Below are 5,372 nucleotides of genomic sequence, written 5' to 3'. Positions count from 1 at the left end.
CTCGCGAGAGCCGGAGTCGCTGGTCGGCAGGAGGCTTGTTCGAGATGAACTGCGCCTCGCCTGGAAAGTAGACGAGAGCAGGCGGCCACAGCAGGGGGCGGTGACAAAAAGCCGCGGTGAAGTCAGACAGTTTCCCGACAGTTTCCAGCAGCCTTCAGTCCGTACAGGAAGTCACAGACACACTAACATCCTGTCTGGAATGATGTCAATTCATTAAAAAAGTGATCAGACCCATATATCAGTTTGTTCTCAGTCTCCAGCTGTTTTTGTTTTGATAGATAATTTATGAAAATGCTTTACAGGTGATCTGTAGTTTATGTTCATGGTATATCCTCCATTTGACATGAACTCTCCTGTAAATCAGCATCATATCAGTTTGACCTGTCCCCTCAACTACACAGGCTACATAAACTGTGTTTGACTATAAGGTTCATATTTTCAGGGGGAAAAAAAATACAAGACAACAGCTTTTATTAAGACTCAGTCAGATACAGTCAGGGCTTCACATCTGTACAGATGTTATTTTGAGAATCCTCACATCCCATTGACTACAAGTCTCTGTGTTGCTTAATACTTCAATAATTAAACCGTCCAATATTAATATGGTACAGTAGACTCTGTATAGTTTATGATGAATGTATTCAGTCTCTGATGACTAAACTTCACCATCAGTCACACAACATGTTTTGTGTTCACAGAATAAACCTTCAGATCAGACAAATACAATCTTAATCTCTAAAATTCAACAAAAATGAATAGTTTATCTAAAACGCCATATTGACATCTGAACCAATCAGCTGTTAGATCAGGTGAGAGCCAGGCGGTGCAGTCGGTGGAGAGCAACTGCAGCACCTGGCTCTAAAAACTGCGGCCGCCTCGCTTTTGCGGTTTTATCGCTGTCCACTTTTGTAATATGTCAGAGCAAGTCGGGATGAAGTCGGACACAAAACTAACCAGCATGCATTGTGCACCGATCGCCGGTGATCGACTCTGCGCATGCCTGGTTCATCTCCAACGAACCTAATGTTGCTGTCAACAATCTACATTTTTCCTGTTAATCTTAACATTTATTTTGAATAAACATATTTTTACTTGTAAGTAGAAAGAATGTATTCTCTCCTCCACTGTCTTCATATTTTCCCAACTGCACTAACTCGCTAAAATACATGTCTAAACTGAATAGTAAAGTTTATAAACTGCATGCATCATGCATCTAGGCCTATATGTAGTAGGTCCTTGCTCTTTCAGTGTGTCTTAGCTTTTGTTTTTTGTGCTCCTCTTTTATTTACCCCATTGTTTCTTTTTTGTTCGTTTGTTTGTTTGTTTTACTTTGATGCATTTTCGTGCTTGAAAAAAAAAACAACCTGTCTTGATTTTCAATGCAATGGTACCTCTCGGGGTTTTTTTTCTTTCTCGTGTGAGCTCAGCTCACACCCCAGCTGCATCAGCTGATCTGTTCTTTTCTATTAAAATGTCTATTGAAAATGGTCGTCAAGACCATGAACACTAGCTATATCATGATATCATGATGGAAAAGTCCCAAAAGGCTACAATGTAGTTATTATATTATATTGGTAAATTACTCAATATGGGTTTGAACTAAGCTGACCAAATGATCTCTTAACTCTTTAGGCGCTGGAGTTTATTTAGGAAAATATTCAATTTTCGCTGCCATCTTGGCTTGTAGTAAAGCTCAGCTGTAATGAATAACAATAACAATAGCTGCGGTCCATTGAAGTGTCCCATTAAGTCATGTCTGTGAGTCAGAACATCAAGCCAGGTCCAAAGCCCTAGTATAGACCATTCAGTATATCAACCTTTTTTTCACAGCAGATATTTTTTGGTATTTATGGTGGAAAAAGTAAAGATGTTAAAATGTCATTTTATTTGGTATTTTGTAAATAAAACTATTGGTAAGCTTACAATGTAAATAATAGTAAAGTAACTGGAGAATTGTCGATGGGCTCTTCACTGTGTAATGGTGCTGGTAAAGTCAATAGGCATATATGCCAGGTGGGGAAGCGCTTGGGAAAGTGAGACAGTGGGGCTGAGGTTGTGTTTGGTGAGACTTTTAGAACTTGGAGTGATGTGTTTGTGATAACAAGTCAAAATCAGAGCTCTGAGAGAAAATCTCATTTCTCCATCATGCTTTGCACCTCAGTGCTGCTGAGTTCATGTTTGTAAGGGTTCTCCAACTTCAAAACCTTACATACCTAAATCATGGTATGACATAGTGTTAGTGCTTTGGTGCAGCCCTCTACCTCATTGTCTTATCTCAACCCATCTAAAGCAAATGATAAACTGACAAATTCTTTCTAAAAATGTATTCCACATGACATCTCCACTTCAGAGCATCTCAGTATACTCAACCCTGTCTTGACTGGCTTGCTGAAAACTCTTTTAGTGATGAAGTAGCTCACGTGATATATGGTGCAATGTACTACTTAAAGTTATCCACCCTCTCCATCCACTTGGAAAGCTGACTACAGCTGTCAGCCTCAGTATGCAGCATTTTATACTGTTGTACTGTACTGTTGCTGTAGCTTACCATACCTGTGACATGCAAGCTGTTTCATCTACACCTGATATAACATTGCTCTATCTACACCACTGATTGTACTTCTAGCCAAACTGATTTGAAGTGAGGTGATGTGCTACTGATTCCTAAACTACAGACAGATTACATTCAGCCACAGAATGATAAAGCTGGCAAGGTTTCAGTCACATGCTCACAGTAGATAATTGTGGACATATGGGACTAAAGGGAAATGTCTCAAATGAATTCCCTTCTTGTCTTCTGTAAAATTCCACCCCTTCTTGATGAAGAACTTTTTCTGTCTTTTCTGCATGTAATGCCATCAGTAATCTGTTTTAAAGAGAGGTTAGTCTCAACACATTCTCACTCCGACCTCATCACATATCGACATTTGGTCATGGACTTCCCATGTCAAGATATGACGTGCAGTGTATCTTGGGTGCCTTGGTTGTCACCACCGGGCACCAGTAAACAATAATAGCAACCGGCCGTGTATCATGCCGACGTGAAAGGTCAGCTTTTTTCATAGGTGTATGACGCTGGAGGTCACTGACCAATTGCCGGTTTTCAACAACTTTGGAGCGAGACCAGGTTGTTATTCCAAAAGGCCACAGCTGCTCAATATACAAGTAGGACCACCTTAGTGAAAGATGGCAAGCCTAGTATATTTTGGAATTTCCTATATGCTGTTTTTATAATAACTGTGTGACCAAAAATTATAGTAGCCTATACACTGGATACTGTAGACTGCATAAAATAATGGATATGACCACCGTGACATCACCCATCGAATTTATGGATTCCCTTTTTAAATATTATAAGTAAGCTGAGGACACTTTTCCAGATAGCCTTTCACTCAAAGTGGCCCACCTTTTGTTATGCATAATTTTCTGCCTTAACAAAATGTAAATGGGTGAGTTATATAAAAAGTCATCCCCTGCACATTTGTCATCAATGTTGAAATTAGCTATACAGACCAAAACTGTTTTGTGTACCAGGCTAGGTCTATAGGGACTAGGGTTGCAGCAATATGCTGGTTTCAAGGTATGATATGATATTTAAAGAGTAACTAAAGCCTAAAACCATTTTTTTCAGCTGATAATCATTGTTTCTGGTTGTATAGTAGTGTTACTCAAAATCTTGATAGTTTAGTGCAAACTGTTGAAAATCTACATTTTATTTTAAAAATGTGCTATGGAGCGCCCTCTACAGCTTGAAACCTGGTTACTACATTTGAATTTACATTACATTACATTGGAGGCGAATGATTCTTTTTCGGGGCGAATGACATCACTAACCGTCCACGCTAAACCTGCCCTCCTCCTTTTATTCCTCCCCTTACTATAAAACCATTCTGTCCGCAGTTATCAAACTGATAGCGAGTAGGTTGGATCAGAGCAGAGAGAGTAGTAGAGCAGAGAGAATAGCTAGTAATTTGTCGAATTCTTTGTAGTATTTAGGTTAGTTGGTCAAGGAGAGGTGCCGAGGCTCGGGAGTATATGTGCAGGGCGGCGAGGGAAGGATGTGGAGGGCTGCTGCGTGGTGAAAGAGAGCCGAGCCTTGGGGGTATATGTGCGGGGCCACGGGGGAGGGAGGGGTGGATGGATGCGGTGGGCTGCTGCGCGGTGAGCCCAGGCTCCCAGAGAGGGAGAAATAGAACCAAGTAGGATAAAATAAGTCAAAGTGTGGAGAAGGGGACCGGCTGAGCTCCGGCCGCCTTCCCTTCTGCCCGAGTGACACAGTTAGGGAGGGTTTTCCAAGCTACCATCGGCACAATGAAAATAAGTCTTAAGTGTGGAGGAGAGGGACCGGATAAAGAGGCTGACCTCCGGGGAAGCCCTCTCCCCGCAGCGAGGGACCATTCTCCAAGGTACCAGTGCTGGGCTGGGTGAAAATAAGCCGAAGTGTGGAGGAGAGGGACCTGGTAAAGAGGCCTGACCTCCAGGGAAGCCCTCTCTCCTCTCCCCGCAGTGAGGGACAATCTTCACTCCGCTCCCTTCCTCAGTCGCTCGCCTGTCTAGAAGTTCTTTTCTAGAGTCAGTTTGAATTTCAATATATGATTTCAAAGTTAGATGGGAGAAATTCCTACACACTGTGGCTTTAAGGGTTATTCTGACTGATAATAACATAAATTCTGTAATACCATGATACAGTGAAGCAACCTCATTTTCTGAGATGCTTATAGTGGTTAGAACACTCATCTTCCAAGCAGAAGGTACAGGGTTCGAATCCTGCTGGGGTCGACGTCAGCAAAGGCATGTGGTCGCAAGAGGTTCCCACTGCTGACTCAAACGGGATCAGATTTTTTTAAGGAGGCTTCAAGATAAGAGAGTAACTCCGGAATCTGAGCCAAGTCCTCAACTAGGGCCAGTTGTGGATGGGAGGTTCCAGATGTAAAAGCGGATTCATTCTTATTGTACCGTGAAAATCTCATACCATTGCAACCCTAACGAGGACTGACTGGCTCCTGGAGCCAGCCTCATGTGGCCGTTCAGAGACCTGCAGTTTTTGTCACTTCCCTGTTGGCTTTATTTTTCAGCCTCGGAGGTTGCTTGCTGTATCCATATAAACTTCTCAATAAAACAATTTTGTGATGAAGCATATGCCTTTCTTCTTTACAGTTACCAGCTAAACTTTGACTTTTGATGCCACCATTACAATACCTCCACAAATAAGATAAAAACAAGGGTTCACAGCTGTGCTAGCAGCTCTGAGATGTTGGGCAGCTGTGCTGTGAGCTAAATGCTATTGTCAGCATGCTAACATGCTCACAATGAGATATTTGGTCATAAACTAAGGAGTTGGACAAACTTAGATTTTGGCCTGATGATAGCGC

This window comes from Epinephelus fuscoguttatus, linkage group LG12, assembly GCF_011397635.1.
Source record: "Epinephelus fuscoguttatus linkage group LG12, E.fuscoguttatus.final_Chr_v1".
In the NCBI taxonomy this organism is placed as follows: domain Eukaryota; kingdom Metazoa; phylum Chordata; class Actinopteri; order Perciformes; family Serranidae; genus Epinephelus; species Epinephelus fuscoguttatus.
The sequence above is the reverse complement of the archived record's forward strand: the minus strand, read 5'-3'. Positions refer to the sequence as shown.